General features: G+C 41.2%; 1 protein-coding gene across 16 annotated transcripts in view; it reads right to left on the minus strand.

Annotated features, from left to right (window-relative positions):
- PPP2R2B (protein phosphatase 2 regulatory subunit Bbeta) overlaps window positions 1–22,411 on the minus strand; it is a 713,296-nt gene that overhangs the window by 360,302 nt on the left and 330,583 nt on the right. The gene's annotated exons all lie outside the window — the stretch shown is intronic.

Here is a 22,411-nt window from a genome sequence, read left to right on the forward strand (position 1 = left end):
GTCGATGATGCCATCCAATCTCATTCTCTGTCGTTTTCTTCTTGCCCTCAAACTCTCCCAGCATCCACGTCTTTTCTAATGAATCAGCACTTTGCATCAGGTGGCCTAATGATTGGAGTTTAGTCAGGGTTGATTTCCTTTAGGATTGACTAGTTTGATCTCCTTGCTGTCCAAGGGACTCTCAAGAGTCTTCTCTAGCACCACAGTTCAAAAGCACCAATTCTTCAGTGCTCACTCTCCTTTATGATCCAACTCTCACATCTATACGTGACTACTGGAAAAACCATAGCTTTGACTATACGGACCTTTGTCAGCAAAGTGACAATCTACTAAATGAAGCACTTCAGATGTGGGAACAAACTGGGGTAAGACATCCAAATGGGGTCAGATGCTATTGCAAACAAAAACTGTTGTTGGCCAGCTTGGCCCTGCTGCTGCTGCTGCTAAGTCACTTCAGTCATGTCCGACTCTGTGTGAACCCATAGATGGCAGCCCTCTAGGCTCCTCTGTCCCTGGGATTCTCCAGGCAAGAACAATGGAGTGGGTTGCCATTTCCTTCTCCAATGCATGAACGTGAAAAGTGAAAGTGAAGTCACTCAGTCGTGCCCGACTCTTAGCGACCCTGTGGACTGCAGCCTACCAGGCTCCTCCATCCATGGGATTTTCCAGGCAAGAGTACTGGAGTGGGGTGCCATTGCCTTCTCCGAGGTTGGCCCTAAGTTAAGGATGAAACACCAGTGGATAAAAACACTGGCAAAGAATAAAGATCATGTCCTTCCTGTTGAGTAAATAGTATAGGATATTTTCAAATTATTAACTAAAACAAAAACAAAGGAAACCCCCAGTAACCGTAACACTGTTACTGCTCTCTCTCTCTTCATCCATTTTTGCAATGAAACTCTTCTAAGAAAACAGATACCTCCCTTCCTCGAACACCTCTCGCCCTTTGAGGGGTGGTGGGGAAGTGAAAGGAAAGTGAGTCACTCAGTCATGTTCAATTCTTTGCAACCCCACAGACTATACAGTCCATGAAAGTCTCCAGACCAGAATACTGGAGTGGGTAGCCATTTCCTTCTCCAGGGATCTTCCCAACCCAGGGATCTAACCCAGGTCTCCCTCGTTGCAGGCACATTCTTTTCCAGCTGAATCACCAGGGAAGCCCAAGAATACTGAAGTGGGTAGCCTATCCCTTCTCCAGTGGATCCTCCAAACCCAGGAATTGAACTGGGGTCTCCTGCATTGCAGGTGGATCCTTTACCAACTGAGCTATCAGGGAATCTGCTTTTAAAGCTGGACTCGCAAACACAGGACTTTCACTTTAGGGTCAGTTATATTTTCCACTGGAACAAGTTTATTCACTTTGAACTGTTTCATACAACATCTGGCCCATAGTTGGCACTCAAATATCTGTTATAAACACCACAATATCCACAACCAAAAGATGCAAAGGGTTAATATTTTTAAAAGGTGTTTGAGTCATTTAAATTCTTTCCAACCCAGAAGAATTAAAAAGGAAACTCTAACCAGATGTTCCCTATTTTTTTTTTTTTGGACCACTCAGAGAACATTCTTTCTCTCTGGTCTCATCATATATGTGGCTAATCAGATGGTTACACTAGGCAGAGAATGACAGGGAAATAAAGCAAGTTGCTTCCCTGTGTTCTTTCTGTGTTCTGGTTGCTGTTATACCCACACAGCCCAAACCAATATCAGGCATGTGAATGGCACCTAAAACATGAATGAATGAATGAATGCACATAGTTAGTACGTGACAGAGCCAGTATTCTAAGCCAGATTCGCCTGATTATAAGCCCATGTTCCACAGCTAAGCTGACTCCTTCATTTGCCTCAGTAACAGTGTTGCTGTTTTCTGTTGCCACTCTTTGATCCTTGTTGTGTGTTCTCCCGGAGGATATATGTAGTTTTTCTCACCAAGTGCCTGTAGGTGCCTCAGAGCAGGGTCATCCCTTGTACAACATTCCTCAGAGTCAAAACAAAACAAACTGTCCTGCACACTGATATCTATCAGATATTCTGCATGCAATTAAAAATGCATTTTACAGGTAAGGATTCTTATTTATAAAGAGGCTCAAAATTATTCCCAAGGACACACAATTCATGGCAGAGTTGCTTTCAGAACCTACTCCACGGGGTCCCTTCACATTCTTTTATAAGCAGGAGGATTAGAAATAGATGACTAATTTATCTCCTGGTTCCCCATCCATATTCTAACACCACAGCGACTGCCAACTTCAACCATCTCAATCCTTTAGCCCAATCTTCCTTCATATCTTCGATGTGGCAAGACCAGAGGGCAAGGAAAATAAACAGTCTAATGAACTTAGAGCTGTTAAGTTCTTCTTCCCTCACCTTTCACCAAGTCCTGTCATTATACGTGCTATCTGAAGACACAAAGCCTTCATTTAACAGCAAAGTCCCAAGCAGTGTGACGTCTCTCTTCAGTTAAAACAACACTTATTCATCTCAAGCATGTATGGATCCGTGTTGTTTTGCAACTGACCTGAGGTTTCCACAGGTGCTCTCTCATACTTCATGCGTGAGAATGTACCCCCTGCCTGCCCACCCACAGCCCCTTGCCTTTTCTTGGAAAAATATAATCTGGTCCACCTGCATTTTTCTATCTGGACGGCAGCAAAGAAACCATATGAAAATGACAGAACTGCCAAAAAGAATGATGACTTCATTGCTTAAGAAGCATATGAATTCACCGAGAAGGGAGCAAGGCAGAGGAGCAGAGATACAGGACGACGAGCAGACAAGAAGAGAATTTTGCCTTTGGGCTTCCCACCTCTTCTGGGTGTTGCTGAGAATGATTTTACCTGCCCTTCAGAATTCACATGTTTGTCCATAACAGACAACTTTAAGCCTCCTCCTATAGTACATGGCAGGACTTTCCCCTTTTAACTGGAGTTGGTAATAGTATGAAGAAGGGAGAAGGCAAAGAAGGTGATAACGAGGACAGCACCCACCATTTATTAAGAGGTGGCTTCAGAGTAGCACTAGTCTGAGCCTTTGGGTAGATTACTTTTTACATTTATTTTATTGAAGTATTATTGATTTACAATGTTGTGTTAACTTCTGCTGTACAGCAAAGTGATTCAGTTATATATGTGTGTGTGTGTATATATATTTTTCATAATCTTTTCCATTCTGGTTTATCACAGGATATTGAATATAGTTCCCTGTGCTATATTGAGTATATTGTTTGATTCAGTCCTTAAAATTCCTTCACATGTCACTTCCATTTAAACCCCTGGAGGACTTCCCATCACCTTTAAATTAAGTCCATATGTCTTAACATAGTTTATGAGACCCTAAGACTCCATCAACTTTTGCCTCTCTCTCAGCCTCAGCTTGTACCACTCCGCACCTCACTTGAGTGGTCTGGTCTCATTGGCACTTAAACACTTGGTTTTTCCCATGTTTAGTGCTCTCTTTTGCCTATGAGCCTTTAAATATAGGGCCTCCCTGGTAGCTCAACTCGTAACGAATCCACCAGCAATGCAGAAGACCCCTGTGCAATTCCTGAGTCGGGGAGATCCACTGGAGAAGGGATAGGCTACCCACTCCAGTACTTTAAATCCACTGGAGAAAGGATAAGGCTACCCACTCCAGTGTTCTTGGGCTTCCCTGGTGGCTCAGCTGGAAAAGAATCTGCCTGCAATGTGGGAGACCTGGGTTCAATCCCTGGGTTGGGAAGATCCCCTGGAGAAGGGAAAGGCTACCCACTCCAGTATTCTGGCCTGGAGAATCCCATGGACTGTATAGTCCATAGGGTCACAAAGAGTCAGATGTGACTGAGCTACTTTCACTTTCTTTAAATATGTTCCTTGCAAACACATTTCTTTCACTCTTCACTTGGCTAACTCCAACTTTCTCTCACATTTTAAATATCTTTTCTTGGAGGAGACTGTCTCTCATTCCAACTAAACGAGGTTGGGTTGTTTGTTCCATGATTCATTCTATTTCTTATTTCATAATTCTATACCTGTAGTCCTAGTTATGGAGTCACTAGGACTACAGGTTTGGAGTTATAAAACAAGAAGTGACTAGTTACATATGTACCTTTCCTGCCAGATTTAAGGTTTGTGAAGGCTGGCAGGCACCATTGCTTTTTTTTTCTTTTTAAGCTGCACTATGTGCCTTGCAGCATCTTAGTTCCCCAACCATGAATTGAACCCATGCCCTTGCAGTGGAAGCACAGAATCCTAACCACTAGACCACCAGGGAATCCCCAACCACAACTTCTTACTCACAGTATTTACCATTCAGCTGAATGCCTACCACATGAGTAGATCTTGAATATACGAAGGGAAACCAACTAGTATCTACATAATCTATATATGAGCATTTCCATTTCATAGGTGAGGAAACAGGTTAAGAGGGGTTAAATAACTTGCCAAAAGATACACAGTTGCCAACTGGAAAAGCTAAGGCTTGAGTCCAAGACTGATTCTCAAAAGCCCATGTCATGATCATTCTATAGCATTGTCTTTTCAAAATTTCCTCAGAAATTTAACAGAAAAAAATAAAGACAATTATTATAAAATACTTCTCTTAGAGAAGAAATGGAGTAGAAAAAGCTGCTGGGATTCAGAGAGATGATCTTTCTTCCATCTGATTCCAGAGCTCCATGAGAAAGGCTAGATGAATTTTTCATCTTTTTGCACCCTGGGTATGAGGTGTGATTTCTTCAAATGCTGCTTTCGTCTTTCACCTAGGTAGTGGCAGATAACAGGCAACCTATAACTTTTAGTCCTTCTCACAGATCAACATGAAAGAAGAGAAAGCGAGTGTCTCACATTCTGAGAAAGGTTGCCCAGGCAACACAGAGCCCGAGCACCAGACCACCCAGCTGAGACACGCGGCAGCATCTACACCTTCTCCCACAATGATGCTCACTTCTGGGGGGCGGCAGTCAATCACGTTCATACACACTTTTAAGGGTGTGTTGCTTAAAGATTTACCTGCCCCAACTGGACACAATTTATAAAGACATCTCCATGGACAGCCAACCAATATCTCCAGATTCTTACTATGTAGTCAGGTTAAAAGTCCAATGTTTAATCTGTAGATTCTATCAGAAGAGCAACTCAAAAGATGAAAAAAGCTGAGATTTCAATTTTGTGGCTAGTAGTAAGAAAAAAAACAGCCATTGAATTGAACATTGAGTTTCAAAGTTGGTAGACCAGTTTGTAAATGGCAGCAGTACTGACACAGCTCTACCACTTCATGCCTATGTGACCTCTGAGAAGCTCCTTGATACCTTCATCGTGGATTTGTTCATCTATAAAATGGGTTTATAAACATAATTACTAGGTTTTTTTGTGAGGAGTAAATAAGAAAATGTGTGTAAAATTCTTAGCATAATGTGTGGCACTTAATCAAGGAAAGTTATAGTAATTATTAGGATTGATTTCCTAAAAAGGTAGTTGGACAAAAAAAAAAAAAAGGTAGTTGGACAAAAAGACGAGCTCCTTTGAGTCTCTTCGCTAACTTAAGTCTTCTGCAAAAGCTAGTGGGCTTCTCGTGCTCTTGCGATAATCAGCAGCATGGGCTAGCTGTAAGCCCCTCATTGCACAGGCAGCCTACTCCTAGAAAGCCTCTGCCAGGCTCACTGCAGTGTGAGGCACATGGTGGGTGTTCATGAAGAGTTTGGGGAAGCTGTCAGCAACAGCACGTGGAGGTGGCTCAAAGCGCCACAGGCGTCTGCATCTTGACAGGAAATGGTACCCTTCTATGAGTCATTAAAAGACTTCTGCAGGAAGGGCAGGGACAACCCGCCACCTGACTGCTTTGTTCAGAAATACTTTCTGACTGGGTTACCCCAGAAGAGATGCTGTTCTTTGCTACATCACTGCATGACTGCCAGCCCGCACTAGGAAATGGCTTTTCACGATCACTTGCTGGTGTGTGTATGTGTATATATATATGCAGGGAAGAGGCTGGCCACAGGGCTGAGAGCAAAGCGCTGCAGAGCAGGACGAAACTTCTACCAATCTATTCCCACTCTCTGGCACACCATTGTGTCTGATAATGCTGTGCACATGAGCATGTGAGCGTGTGTGTGTGTGTGAGTGAGTGTATGTGTGTGTGTGTGTTGAGGGGGGAGTGAATACATCAGCAATACTCATCTACTTTTGAAAAACAAATCCAAATCTCATTTAATTCTATTAGAAAATTATTCTTCAGGCATAACTTAGATTCTCTGAAAATGGTTCATACTCTGAACACCAAAAACCCCTTTGGAGAGAATTAAAAGGGAAAATGTGTAAATGAGCACTTTTCTAAATTAAACAGTTTCTGGCTGAGCAGACCAAATTAGCCTTTTCTCAGATGCAGAGTACAGTGCAATGGCTCTGGTCTTTGTTCTTGAATAAAAAATTCAAGAGAGGAAAACCATTCTATAATGAACAACCTCTAAATGCTAATCTTGCCAAATGAATACTTGTGACTCATTAATATTTGTAAGTCATATAGTTTTTGCTATTTTGAAAAACAAACCCCATGCAGTACTAATTAATAAAAGATATCATGTCTTATTAACGTTCATATGGTAATTACCAAAATCACAAATCCATCTGCTAAGTAGTCAGCAAACAAGACAAACGACTGTGCTCAGTTAAACAGATTATCAAATGCCTTTGGGAGTATAATCGAATAGCCCCAACTAAGCCATGAATCAAGCAGCTACTCCTTTAGCCATGAGGACGGACCATAGCTATCCTGTTTCCATGTGAGGCAAAGCAGAGCAGGGGAGAGACATCTGGCAATTCACCCTCTCTCGAGAGAATGAACTCTTAGGCAAGTGTCAACGTTACTCACGTAGCTTTCTCTTACAGCCTTTGTACTGACACTTTAGATTTGGTTCCTTTAAACGACATAAGAGAAAAGATCCCAAAGATGTTACCTAATATTAAATGTGATCCCATTAGCTTCTGCATGGAAAATGCCTATCAGGCTTCTTGGCTCCAAGTACAGAGGAGAAATTTCATCTTCCTGCAAACTTCTATGTCATTTGATCACTCTGTCTTTTCTGACATTCATTCACTTCACATTTCATATCTCCTCTCCTAGACAGGCATCTAAAGAATAGAAACCATATCTTACTAGTCTTTTAAGTACAACAATATTTACTGGAAGACTGAGGCTGAAGCAGAAGCTCCAATACCTTGGCCAACTGATTCGGAGAGCTGACTCACTGGAAAAGACCCTGATGCTGGGGAAGACTGAGGACAAGAGGAGAAGGGGGCAGCAGAGGGTGAGATGGTTAGATAGCATCACTGACTCAATGGACATGAATCTGAGCAAACTCTGGGAGATAGTGAGGGACAGAGGAGCTTGGTGTGGTGCAGTCCATTGGGTAGCAAAGGGTTGGACATGATTCAGCCACCACCAACAACCACAAAGTACAACAAGAGCGACAACTACTTCTACTACTGATAACAGTTGTGAGTAATATGTCACTTGAGTGAGTGCTTTAACTTCTACTTAATTTTCGTCCTTTAATATTCACAATAACAGCCTGCAGTAAGTACTTCTTCACCTTACATGCATGAGGCAACTGAGGCTCAGAGAGGCTGAGTGACAGAGCTGGGATTCATTTCTAGGTCTGAAAGACTCCAAATCCTGTGTTCTGAAACACTATGCTAAACTGTCTTTGTGCTAATATGCAGCACCTAGGTCAGGGTCAAGTACACAGTAGACATGGATCTATGGCAGTGGAGTACATGAATATCTTACTATCAACTCATTCCTGCCTCCCCTTGGCAGTTAAGGTTAAATCTTTGCAGTTCTCGCTTGTGTATTTTTCCCAGGTGTGCATGGCATTAAGCATTATTATTAGTACCGGATATCCAAAAATGTCAACAAAAGCTCCCCTTACCTCTTTTACATCAGAAAATAAACACCTCTCCAGGACTCTACCTCTGAGTTCAGTGTCTGTCAGGATGATATTCACAATGGGGTACCTTCGATGGCTTTTCATTTGTATTGGTGTTACTCACATGTTGGACTGCAAGCTAGATGGTAGGAGGCAGCCCAGTGTTCTCGGCACCTCCACCCAGCTCTCTTCATCATCCTGGGCTCTGTAGTCACGTGGCATCACGTCACCAGCTCAAGACCTGGGGGCCACTGACTTCACAATAGTCAGTGTTTCCCACTGGTGGGGGCAGTGGGCTTTCGGTGGTTTAACCCTCTCAGCGCACAAAGCTGTCCCTCAAACCGGTAACAGCATTTCTAACATGTGGCCCATGTGTTTGGAGGAAGCACTCCCCAGTCAACCCCAGTGTGGAACTCTGATGGGTTTAAGCTAATTGGCACCCCTCACTGGTCTTGCCATGGTGATTAGGTCAAGATAGAAGACAGTTTAAGCCAGTGAGAAACAAGGAGATGTTTGCTGGAGCTACTGGAAACTGCTTCATGGCTCAGAGGGCTCCCAGGAAAGAAATTCTCTCTCTCCCTCTGCTCAACATTTATGTAAAAAGAGATTCAGGAGGTAGGCAAATCATCCTGGAGCTAGAAATTCAACCTCGGGACTAAGGAAGATACCACAGAGGATCAAGAAGAAAAATGGAAAGAAATTGCTTTTAATGACATAGCGGAACTACTTAATCAAGCCTTGCTCCAAAGCTTGGACTCTTTCCACATTTTTCAGCTACATGGAAGTTTGAACTCTCTCTTCCTCTCTCGTGACTAAATCTGTTTTGAGCTAGTTTTTTTCTGAATTGAAACAAAAAGATTCACATTGTATATGGGTAACCACTTTGTTTGCTTTATGCTTATCATAAAATTCACTTACTTTTTTTTCAGGACAGCAAGTATGACGATGGTCTGAAGGACCATAGAAGACTGCAGCTTAACACAAACTGTAAACAGGCTGATTTTACCTGTCAAAGCCGGAGCAGGATCGGCTTGCATGATTGAGATCTATAATCTCATAGAGTGCCCTCAAATGTGTCTGCACTAGTGAACTGCATTCCAGTCAAGGCTTTCAATGGTAGTCATAAAGCCTAATTATGAAGACATGATGAGATCACTGCGCAACTGGACCAAGAAGTAATGTCTACCCTAACAAGCAGATCCGTTCATTCCAGCATGATTCCACAAAGACGCTGCTTGCGTTTCATATACATTAAACATTTCCAAATGGCTTAGTAAATATCAGTTACTTAGAGAATGATGTTCCTTTCTGAGACCCCCATGCTGCCTTTGCACACAATTGCACTTGAAAATATAAAATCAGTGCAAATAAAGGAATTACAGGTTTTAATGCAAAGCCATCTGTAGCAAAGTGGAATCACAGCTGCCTCAGATTAATGTGACAGCTTGCATCTCATCTCTTAGATATCTAGTTGCAAAGGAGTCTCTCCCAAATGCAGGGGAATTTGGATATAAGGATGGAAAAGCGGAAGACGACAGAGAAGACCACAACAGGAGGAAGTGAATCTCCAAAGGAGGTTTATCAGAAGAGTGAGAAAATAGGATATGGTAACCTCTTACTATTAGAGTCAGCTTCATGGGTGAGTAACTTGCAAACTCATGCAGGGCCCTTTACTCACAAAGGCCCTTTGGTAATCTATATAATAATCTGCTGTCTCTATCTTGGTATTTTTAATACTTTTTGAACAAGGGACCCCTGAATTTTCATTTCAACCTTAATTCACAAATTGGGTAGGCCATCCTGCTTGCTGTATTGATCTGATACTGTATTGATTTACTGGTCGATGTATCTTGAGTTTCCTTTACTAAAAAGCTGCCTGCCGATGCAGGAGACACAAGAGATGCAGGTTCGATCCTTGGGTTGGGAAGATCTCCTTGAGAAGGAAACGGCAACCTACTACAGTATTTTTGCCTGGAAAATTCCATGGACAGAATTTCTGGTGGGCTACAGTCCATGGGGTCACAAAGAGTTGAACACAACTGAGCAAACACACATTAAAATCACACAAGGGCAAAAAGAATAGAAATTTTGTTCAAGATCTGCCTGTGACTATCTATGTGTCTATGGTTTTTGATTATCTGCTCCTCTTTGACTGCCTTGGTGTTGAACAAATATTTCAGTGTGGCATTGCAGTTCTTACATTGGATTTACTACATTTGGGGGGGTTATTTTTTTAGTGGGATTGCAATATGCATTCTAATTTACCACAGCCTTCCTTATATTAATACTAATTTGATTCTGAAACATACAGTAACTTTTCTCCAATATCATTCCATTTCCTCTTATGTTCTTTGTGTTGTATCTATTAAATCAATGTGTTATAAAGGCAACAATACCGTGTGGATATTGTTGTTTCATTCAATCTTATGTCTTTTAAAGAAGTTGGGGAAAGATGAGTAAAAGTATATCATGGAATCTTTTATACTAAACCACATACTTATTATGCTCTTTATTTTTCCTGTGGATTTAAGTTACTTTCTGACATCTTTTCCTGAAGGACTTCCTTTCTTCAGTATATCTTACAAGACAGATCTGCTTAGCAACAAATTTATTCAGTCACTGTGTATCTGGGAATGTCTTTATTTTGCCTTCATTTTTGAAGAGGAATTTTTGTCAACTATATTTGTTTGCTGGCATCTTTTTGGATGCCCTCTGCATATGTCATTCTACTGCCTTCTGGCCTCCAATTGTATTGGTGCTTGCCTATATGTGATGAGTGGCTGTTCTCTTGCTGCTTTCATGACTTTTTGTTGGTTTAGGCTACAACAACTTGACTATAATATGCCAAGATGTGGATCTGTCTGTATTTATCAATTGGGGCTTTTGTTGAACTCAGATGTGTAGAGTAACACTTTTAAAAAATCAAATTTGGAAGTTTATGGCCATTATTTGTTCAAATAATCTTTCTGTCTCCTCTTTTCTCCCTGTTAGATTTCCTGTTGGCAGATGTTGCTGCGCTTGATCTTTCAAGGTACAGGTTTCTGAAGCTCTGTATATTTAACTTCAGTCTTTTTTCTCTATTCTTCAGGTTGGGTAATTTCTATTGATTTGCAGTTCACTGATCTCCTCTCTCAAACCTGCTGTTGAGCCCCTTTAGTGAATTTTTACAGTTATTGTACTCTTCAGCTACAGAATTTCCACTTGGTACTTTAAAAATATTTTCTGTATCCTTATTAAGAATCTCTACTTGTTCATCTATTGTTGCCATACTTTCCTTTAATTCTTTAAACATGGTTTCCTTTGGTTCTTGAAACATATTTGCAGTAATTGCTTTGAAGATTTTGTCTGCCAATATCTGCTAACATTGAGAGAAAATTTCTATGAACTGACATTTTTTTCCTGAGTACAGACCACACTTTATTTATTGGCATGTCTCATATTTTCTCTTAAAAGTAGAACATTCTGGATAATATATTACAGCTATTCTGAATTCTGGTACTTTTTCCCTCGGAGATTGTTGTTGCTGCTTTTATTTGTCTAGTAACTTGCCTGAACTAAATCTGTGAAATAATGTTTCCTCTGTGGTCACTAATGCCTCTGCTAGGTTGAGGCTGTTTTTGTTGTTGGTTTAAATATAGATGCCTCATTTTATTTTTTAAACCTGGTTTGCAGAAGTTGCTTCTGTGTCTATAGAGCTTAGTCCTCAACTAATGGTTGCACATCAACTGTGCTCAAACCCTAAAGGTGTCCATCCTTTGCTGTTGTATCTGTGGGTAGGGAAGCACACTTAAAGTCCAGGCAGTTTTCAAGCCTCTGTGGGTTTTAATTTCTGCTGGACTCTTTCAAGTCTTCTATGCTTGCACATTCAGGCCTAGGATTAACCAGAAGTGTGTGAAGGGCTTGTGCCATCTTCAGTATCCACAGCCTCAGCCAGGAATATGCTGTTCCTGCCCACAAGTACAACCTCAGGCTGGGGGAGCTTGTGATCTTCTCCACTGACCCACCCCTGAGATTATAATTTCTACGGACAGCTTTGCTGAGTGTGCATATTGCCCACCTTTCCAAATTGGGTGAGTCTCCTCAACTTTGGCAGAGAAGCTCCTGTTCATCATGGATTCTTTACTTTGGCAGAAGCAACAAGCTGGGGTGAGGCTGATGAAAGAAGCCATAGGGTCAGAACCTCATAGATTTCTACTCTTTCCATGTGAAGTTCAGTGGTTTTTAAAGCATGGACACTTCTCAGATTGTTGTATGTCTTTGGTTGATTTCCAAAGCATTAAATGGTTGTATTTGTTAAATTTTCCAGCATTTTGATTGCTTTTTAGAGAGAGGATTTGCCCAGCTTCCTCACAGAACCACAGCCAAATGTCCAACTCTCCCTTGGGTTTTGACTTTGTACACTTGTGTCTTGAGTCTACAAATCATATAGATCATCCTGCTTATTACAGATTTTCTTTTTCTCTCTTCTTCTTTTATGGATCCTGTTTCACACACTTAGGCCCAATAAATGCTAATGGCTCAAGAGCAATAAAATCTTTCTTAAATATTTAAGATAATTTCAGCAATAAGTTATATACTGCTATTGCTATAAACCCCACAAACTGACTTGCAACATTCAGTAAACTCTCCAAACACCACTTGATCTATTCTTAGTCCCATGGTCTTTCCTTTAGGCAAAGACTGACAGTTATCTGATACTGCCTTATTTGCTGTCACTCAATGCTCCACAACTTCAGCAGACATCACTAATCAATTGCAATTTTCTTTCTCCCTAAGCCCAGACATGGCCTCAGAATCCTCCTCAAGCAGAACTCTAGGCAGAACTCTTCAAGCACTCAGATGGTTCAGGAGATGAGGTTGCTTAGTTGTAACTTTAAGTTCCCAAAGCTAAAGTTTGTAATTCTTCAGCTACCTGTTCTGCTTTCACTCACAAGGCAAGACTGGATTTGGTATCCTTTTCTATTTGGATCTCAGGCTTAGCTCGTTTGGTTCAGTTTTTCCTCTAGCTTCTGCACTTACTTCCTTGATGATTTCTTATATTCTCAAGATTTTTTAAAACTTTTTATTTTATATTGGAGTATAGTTGATTAACAGTGTGTTAAGATATCATGATTTTAAATCCAATCCACTTGTTGGCCCTTCTCAAACTTATATTTTTAGACTAGATCTCTCCCAAACTCCAACTACCTATACATCATCTCCACTTAGAAGACTTACGGACATCTCCAAGTGACCATGCCGAAAACTCAACTTCAGATTTCCCACCTAAAATCACCTTCATCCTGCTAGGATTTGTCCATCTTGATTGACATTCAATTTATTCCCACAGATGCTCACAACAAAAAACTTAAGAGCCATCCTTGGTTCTTCTCATTCTTTCTCACACCATCAGGAAATCCTATTGGCTCTGCCTTCAAAAATAAATCAGAACACTCTGCCGCCTTACCTCTGGCACTGCTACCATCCTGGTCTGAGATACATCTCTCACAGGATTGTTGCAACTGACTTGACTACTTATAAATTTGACTTTTTTATGTTCTATACCCAACATAGTGATTCAGAGTGACCGATGACCCTAGGTATTCAATATCCAACATAGTAGCCAGAAGGATGCTCTTCAAAATTAAGGCTGATTGTGCCACTCTTCTGTCCAAAATATCCCAGTGGCTCCCATTTCACTTAGGACAAAAGGCTTTTTAATGACTTACAAAGGTCTTCCCAACACAGGGATCAAACCTGGGTCTCCTGTACTATAGGCAGATTCTTTAACACCTGAGCCACCAGTAAAGCCCACACAGTATGAGCTTATATTCACTGATCTCATCTTTTATTATACAGCCTCTTCCTCCTTTTGAGGCCTGCTGGCCTCCTTGATGCTTCTTGAAAACACTATACTGGCTTTTTGAATACTTTGCATTTGCAGTTTCCTCTTTCCAAAATGCTTATACCTTGGATGTCCCTGTGACATTCTCTCACCTCCAAAGTTCAGCTCAAATGCTACCTCCTCAATGAAGCCCACCCTGATCACCCTGTTTCACACTGCAAACCTTTCCTTCCCATCCGCTGCTCCCTCACTCTTCCTTCTTGTCTTTCTTCCACACCCGTCTCACCTCTTTCTACATTCTTGTTTCTTTCCCTAGAGTTCTTTCCATCCACTGTGTGATAGAATTTACTTATTATCCTTATTGTTTATAATCTGTCTTTCCCCCTCTCTAGAATGTAATGCAAAAAGGGCAGGGCTTTTTGTTTTGTTCATTGATACATTATTTCACACTTTATAGATAAGTGCCTGGTACATAATAGGTATCTAAAAAATGTGTTGAATGAATGAATCAGTGGTGGATCCACGGTTCTGATATAGGTAGGTGTTCTTGAAGATAAGGACAGAAAGTGAGAACAGTTCCCCCAAAAAACTCTAGGAGTAAAACAGTTAAAAGAAATGTCTAGAGAACTTGCATGAAAAGAAGAGTCAGTGATTAAAAAAATTAAACAGGATATTATAATCCTCATATCTTGGCAAGTCCTGGGATACATCAGCATATTAAAGGTTCTGAGAAATCTTGCAGGCAAAAAATGGGCTTAACTTTATTTATCTCTGGCTTCCTTCAGGATTACTTTATCTTGAATTTTCCATAGTATGAAAAATTATGTGCCTAGGTGTAGGGTTTTTGGCATTTATCTTCCTTGTCATTCTCTAGGCTTCCTGGATTTGTGGTTTGGTGTCTGACACTAATTTGGGGAAGTTCTTAATCATTATTGTTTCCAATAGTTCTTCTGTTCCTTTCTCTCTTGCCTCTTCTTTCATTATTTCCATCACACATGTGTATGTTATACCTTTCATAGTTGTTCCAAAATCCTTGAATATTCGTTTTTTTTTTTTTTTCAGTCTTTGTTGTCTTTGCTTGTAACTGTCAAGGGTTCTATCAACTTGTCCTTTAACACAGAGATCTTTCCATAGCTGTATCCAGTTTCCTAAGACCATCAAAAACATTCTTAATTTCTATTATAGTGTTTATTTTTATCATTTCTTTTTGATTCTTTCTTAGAATTTCCGTCTCTCTGCTTACATTGCCCATCTGTTCTTGCATGCTGTCTACTTTATCCATTATCACTCTTAGCATATTAATCATAGTTGTTCTAAATTCCCAGTCTGATCATTTCAACATCTCTGCCATATCTGGTTCTGGTGCTTGCTCCGCTTCTTCAATTTTTTTTTTGGCCTTTTACTACATCCTGCAATTTTTTCTTGGTAGCTGGGCATAATGTACCGGGTGAAAGGAACTGCTATAAAGGGACCTGTACTATGTAATGGAAAGATGGGAGGAATGGGGACATACTTTAGTGTCCTATGATTAGGTCTCTGTCTTTTAATCAGGCTATGCCTCTGGAGAAGGCAATGGCAACCCACTCCAGTGTTCTTGCCTGGAGAATCCCAGGGACGGGGGAGCCTGGTGGGCTGCTGTCTATGGGGTCACACAGAGTCGGACATGACTAAAGTGACTTAGCAGCAGCCTCTGGACTGTGAACTTCATATGTTTTCCTCACTTTTTAATCTCCCCTTCACTGGGACAGAATAGCTAGAGTGGGCTGGGGTTGGGTGGAAACTTCTCCCATGTGAAAAGTCAGAGTTGGGAGAATTGGGTATTTCCCTTCCTCCATGCCTGTTAGGCTCTGATAAAACCCCAGTATGTTAGGGTATGTTTAATAGTTCCTCCTGAGGGTAAGCCTTGTTAAAAAGAATAGAAGATTCCTTTTCCCATTTTCCTGTTAGAAGTGCAGGGAACTTTTCTCTGAAAATTTACTGTGAGAACTTACTTAGTTGACCTCTTGGAGGTAAATGTCACAAAATTGTGGACTCTTCTGTGACAGGGTTCCCTTGGTGTTTTTAACTCTCAGAGCTATCCACACTGAACTTCCAGCAATTTATCATTAAAGTTCAGATTTTTGTACCCTGGCATGCGTGCTTAGCCTCTCAGTTGTATCCAACTCTTTTTGACCCCTTAGACTGTAGCCCGGTAGGTTTCTCTGCCCATGGGATTTCCCAGGCAAGAATACCAAAGTGGATTGCCATTTCCTTCCCTAAGGAATCCTCCTGACCCAGGGATTGAACCCATGTCTCCCATGACTCCTGTACTGGCAGGTGGATTCTTTACCACTGAGCCACCTGGGAGCCCCTTCTACCCTGGCACTGGTTCTCAAAGCAGTTCTCGTGAGCCAAGATTCCTGGTATTCGTCTGTCTCTCCAATCTTAGGGACAGCAGTTTCCCCTGTACCCTCTCTTCTCTTACAGATCTAAGAAGAGTTGTTGATTTTTCAGTCTGTTCAGCTCTGTTTTTATTGCTATGGTGGAGTGGCAACTTCCAAGTGCCTTAATGTGAAATTAGAATTTTCAATAAAAACTTAGTTTTTTTTAGAATTAAGTTCCATAAAAACTTTATTAGAATTAAGTTCAATAAAAATTAATTTTATTTAGAATTGTCCAATAAAAACTTATTTTTTTTGACATAATCTCAAACTTCCAAAAAAGGTTTCTATATTACCATGCATAAGTAAAATGAATAGCAGTTATGAGTGTGGGCTCTGAAGACAGACACCTGAGTTTGTAGTTTGGCTTCATCATTTATAAGAATTCTTTGTGTTTCTAAGCCATAGTTCTTTTACCTTTAAATGGGGATGATAGCTATATCACATTTTTGGGTGAAGATGAAATAAGATAATATGGTAGTGTCTAGAATAATAAGCCTTCCCACAAGTAAGATTGAGGGTAAAAGGAGAAGGGGGTGACAGAAGATGAGCTGGTTGGATGGCCTCACTGATTCAATAGACATGAGTTTGAGCAAATTCACAGAGATAGTGAAGGACAGGGAAGCCTGGCATGCTGCAATTCACCAGGTCACAAAGAGCTGGACACTACTTAGCAACTGAACAACAACAAGTTTTTAAACTACACAACCATTTGAATGCCTGCATTCTGCCAGATATTATCTTAGATGCTGGAGATACAAAAGTAGAAATTGGCTCTTGTTGCTATGGTACTGATGTTCTAGAGGAAAGAGACAGGAGAACTAGTGAATGAACGTTTTCTAATAATGACGGGAGTATGAAGAAAGTAAACCAGGGTAATGTGATGCAGAAGAATGGAGGGCTGCTTTAGGTTGGGTAGTCCAAAAGCCTTTTCAGAAGAGGGGCAGCTTGCACTGAGAGTTAAACAGTTCAGGACCCAGTGCCAAGCCACCATTTTTCTGGAGGTAGCATCACAGCAGAGGGAATAACAAGGGCAGAGGTGTAAAGGCAGACATGAGCTTGGCTTGGTCAGGATTAGATGAAACATCCATGTGGCTGATCATGGGGAATATAGGAGAGAGATAGTGTCTCCACTGTTTTAAATAGCACCAACACTTCTGGGCCTTTATTTGGGGGATGACCTCTCAACTTATAGTCCTTTCTGAGGGGAGGAGGGGAAGGAGAGTGGTTCTAGAGGGATTCTAACAATGACCCAGTGGTCTGGAGAGGAAGGGAGATGCAACTCTCATTCCTGGGATTCAGGAGGAATTGACCAGACTGTTTTGAATAGGTTTCCAGGTAAGGGTGGTGACCCGTGCTCTTCTCAACTACTCATTAAAAAGGGCAGTGGTGTTAAGGTGGATATGAATATAATCAACTCAGAGGATAAAAGAAAAGGAAATAGAAATTCAAGAGAAAAGGTCCATACCTGAGTCTTAATGACACTGTGTTCTCCCCTGACCCTAACGCTCTCATCCTTGTCAAAGCCTACACTCACTTTTCTCAGTTGACACGAGTCCAAAAATTCTCTTGTGTATTCTTTTTCCATCTCTCTCTTCTTGGAGGATGGAGACACATCTCCTGGGTCCAACTAAACATCGAGGAAAATGCTCAGCAAACGCCACACACTTACCTTGGAGAAGCTCAATTACTCACAATACCATAATTAACTTCTTTTCCAGATGTAAAACCCTATGCACATGGCCAGTGAATATAAATTTTCACTGGCGTTCATTTGACCTTGTCAAACTAGCCTGAAAATTTTGTTCCTTTTGTGCCAAGGATAATTATTTTTAGTGCTCTTCTCAGTAACAACAGTTGAAAGGAGAAGAAAGTGATATCTCTGTAACTCAAACCAGAGCCTTGTGCAATAACACACGGGTAAGTGACAGTGTGATGACATTGTTTTGTGTGGGCATGCCTTTGTTCCCCATCTTAATGCTTCTGAATGTAGAACGGACCTGGTTTTTATTCTTCTGCTCCACAATGGGAAAGCAAAGTGAGAGGATGGCTGACCTTGTAGCTTCAGATAAAATTTCTTAACAAGAATGCTTGCTCACAGCAGGCCTCCTTGGAAATATTCAAAAATACTCTCATACAGAGTGAAGTAAGTCAGAAGGAGAAAAACAAATATCGTATATCAATGCATATATGTGGAATCTGAAAAAGTTGGTATAGATGATCTTATCTACAAAGAAGAAATAGAGCCACAGATGTAGAGAACAAACATATGGAAACCAAGGAGGAAAGGGGGGGGTGGGATGAACTGGGAGATTAGGATTGACATGTATACATTATTGACACATATACATTATTGCCCGAAAGACAGCATCTGAAGAACTTCCCACTAGGGCCCTCGGGCCTGCCCTTTGTAGGCAGCTCGTTCCATCTGGACCCTGAGAAGGCACACCTGATGCTTCAGCAGACTTTTGTACGATATCACAGATGCTGGAGTAGAAGGACATGCACTTATCTTCTCCTGCAAGAACTCCAAAGTTGCAGCTTGCTACTGAGCAACCATTGACAGGAGAATGCTGGATCCCTTCAAAAAAAGATACGCCACGTCCAAGGACGCCACGTCCAAGGGCAAACGAGAAGCCCCAGAAGATGGTAGGAGGGGCAAAATTGCATTTTGAATCAAACCCCATACCCGCCAGAGAAGCTCAGAGGGCTCAAACAAAACATGATTGATACTATGTATAAAATAGAGAACTAGTGAGAACCTACTATATATCACAGGGAATTCTACTCAGTGCTCTGTGGTGACTTAAATGGGAAGGAAATACAAAAAGGAGGGCATATATGGATATGCACAGCTGACTCACTTTGCTGTGCAGCAGAAACCAACACAACATTGTAAAGCAACTATACTCCAATGAAAGTTAAAAAAAAATACTCTCTATCATTTATTCTTTCTAAAGCAGCATTTTCTTGACTGATCTCAGCCCAGTCAGGGGTACCATATGGCACCAATTCCAAGATTCAGGGGTTGTTGGCCTTACAGGGATTTACCCAGATGTCATCTTCCACCTTTTTAAGGTTCTTGGCTTTTGAGGCATCTCATTATTCTTAGTAGCTCTAGTAGGGGGTAGGCTTAGAGGAGAAAGTTGAGGCCAGTTTTAGCTCCTCATTAGCAGGTTTGGGAAAAGCCTGGGTGGATGGTAGAAAGAAACTGTCCAAGGTGTGAGGTTTAAGAATTCTCTGTAGGTTTTCATTCTTCCCACCTTAGCTTGTTTTGTCATGAATAACTGAAATTTGACTATAAACGAGAAGCAGGTCTTAATTATCTTAATGACTAGTAAAGAAGTTACTTCTTTAAATCATTAATGTAATCTATCATCTAGAAGAGAACTTGTGTGTTTGTGTTTACGCCTGTGTGTATGCATTTATTCATAGGTGTGCATACGTGTGTGCATTCTGTGTTTTCCACAAGGTGTCAACGGATTCATCTCAGTTCTTTTCTATAAACTGAGCAGGTTATTAACGGCAATCCAGTGTATTTCCTGCCATTCTTCACAAGGCATCAGCAGAGTTCCAAGCTCTTTGGACCTTCCTTTGTGTGTCTGTACTGAGTTGTTTGGACTAGCTCCACCCATTCATTCAGGAACTAGTCACACCATGTCCTTCCATTTCTGTTTTTCTTATATTATTTCTCAATCATCTCCAGGAAATCAGGATTCTCGAATTCAAATCCTTTTGTGTTTTAGAGCTTATCAGTTGATCAGTCTGCCTCTCAATGTTCCATCCTGGTTTTACGGGATCAGTTCAATTATCTAAGATGTCAAATCTTTGGACAATAGATGCTAGGAAGAGATGAAAAGTCTAGAAGTCCAAGGATTTTGCTGGCGGTCCAGTGACTCAGAATCTGTGCTCCCAATGCAGGGGGCTCTTACTCAATCCCTGGTCAAGGAACTAGATCCCACATGCTGAAACTAAGAGTTGCATGCCGTAACTAAAGATCCTGCATGTCACAGCTAAAAGGATCCTGTGTGCTGCAACCAAGACCCAGCATGGCCAAATAAACAAATAAATATTTTTCAAAAAGTCTAGAGGTCTAGCTGGTTACATCCTTTCCTCCCATCTGAGGTCTTCTTTCGGAGCATCACATTCATGCTTATGATAAAGAAGATCACAGAGCGGTGAGAAAAGGAAAACTAACCACCCAGTACATGCCAAGAGATACTTCCTGCTGAAGTGCATGAGAGTCACTTGAGGAGGGAGCCAGGCAGAGAAAGCTAAATCCACCAGAGATATTACCACTGTGAAGGTTTGAAAATGACCTTGAGAATCTGGAAGGACAGCTTAGGAAATGGTGCTTCCTTACCTGTAACAGCATTAAGCATGTTAAAATGCCCATGTGCGAATTATATCGTGTACTGTTTTAATTAAAGCTAATTGTATTCTACCTTGGAATTATAACACATTCAGTTTGTTCTTTGAAAAATTCTGATTAAAAAAAAATACCTTTCCACAGCTCAGATTTCAAGTAAAAGGGATTGGAAGGTAATCTCATGTGTTTCCAATTGGATGAATTGTTTGCTTGTAAAGTTACTTCCTAAGATTTTTTTTTCAATTAACATATTAGATCCTTGAGGAGTACTCTGGATGAATGCCCGAGTCTCTCTTTGGTTAAGTAGACGAGCACAAAGACTCTGTTCTGGGAACCCAATCCTCTGATTAGTGAGCAGGTCAAACCTCACCTTAATTATTTCTCTTAAATCAAAAGGCTTTTTATGATTATTTGAGAGGATTTTTTTTTTCATTTTCTATCAGATAAGCACTTTGGCTACGGTGCTTTTTTCTTGGGGGAAAATGAAAGGAAAAAACCCTTATTATCAACTGTACTAGTGATGGTATTAGTGGTTGCTTTGTTTTGTTCTGAAATTTCTACTTCAGGCAGATTTCCAAGCATCCAAATACAAGCAAAATGAAACACATGTAAACTAGGAGCGTGTGGCTTATTGTGAAAAACAGAACCCATGAGGAATTAGAAGAAGTAACCTTTCACAAGTGAGGTGGGAAAAGAGTGTGTACGTGGGGAGGGGGGTGACCAGGGGTGATTTGGGGCCTCAAACAAGGTTGTACACCTACAACTTGTCTGGGTTTCACTGTAGCTCAACTTCTAAAATGAAATATTTGAAACTTGGATCTTATTTCATCAAAGCTGAAAGAGAAATTGGAGAAGAGAACATTTTTTTTTTTTTTAGGAGTCAGAGGTGTTGTTCAGGTGAACCACCTCACTAACTGGTAATGTTCGTAAACAGGCAGGGCTGGCCTGGATATGGAATGATGGAAAGGCAGGACTTGGCTTTCATGTAGAAAAACAGATGGGAAGTCATCACTTCCCTACCACAATGCATTCCCATTCTACCAGCTACCATCAATTCGTTCATGCTTTTATTCTTTTGTTCTACTAGTATGTGTTGAACTCCACTAGATGCAGAGATGCTGTAACATAAATCAGACAGACTTACACCCGTTCCTGTGCCCCATCTCTCTCTCAAAGTTGCTCAGTCATGTCCAACTCTGTGACCCCATGAACTCTGTCCATGGAGTTCTCCTGGCAAGAACACTGGAGTGGGTAGCCTCTCCCTTCTCCAGGGGATCTTCCTGACCCAGGGATCAAACCTTGGTCTGCCACACTGAGGCACAGTCTTTACCATCTGAGCCACCAGGGAAGCCCGGTTCTTGTGCTTCTTGCAGTCTAATGAAGGATGCAAACAATTTCACCAGACATAACTGCACGGTATGAGTCGTGCTAACATGGGTGAAGGGCAGGTAGCTTTGGCAGCACTTAGGGGCTGACCCAACAATATCTGAGGATGATGCTTAGCTGTCAGGAAATTAATTCTCTGAGGAAGTGGCATTTCAGCTGAGGCCCCAAAGTGTGAGCCAGGTAAAGAAGGATTGAAAAAAAGAGGGGAAGGAGAGGAGGGGAAAAAATGGTATGTTGGAGGAACTAAGAGAAGTCTGGTACGCATTAGATGTAAAATCAGGAAGAGGAGGGTAGAAAACCTGGTTAGAAGACTAAGCAAATCTTAGAGTCATGAGGATTGAGTCCTGACTTCTGAGGTCTGCACAGGCTTAGGATCAGATAGAGCTGGGCTGGATCCACAGTGCTGACCTTTCCCAGTACCTTCAATGAGTTACGTCCCTTCTAAGCCTCCTCATCCATTTAACAGGGATATAATACCTACTTCATAGGACTCCTTGGAAAATTAAGTG

This window comes from Bos grunniens, chromosome 7 (assembly GCF_055505025.1).
Source record: "Bos grunniens cultivar Pamir isolate PY7600 chromosome 7, Bosgru_T2T1.0, whole genome shotgun sequence".
In the NCBI taxonomy this organism is placed as follows: Eukaryota; Metazoa; Chordata; class Mammalia; order Artiodactyla; family Bovidae; genus Bos; species Bos grunniens.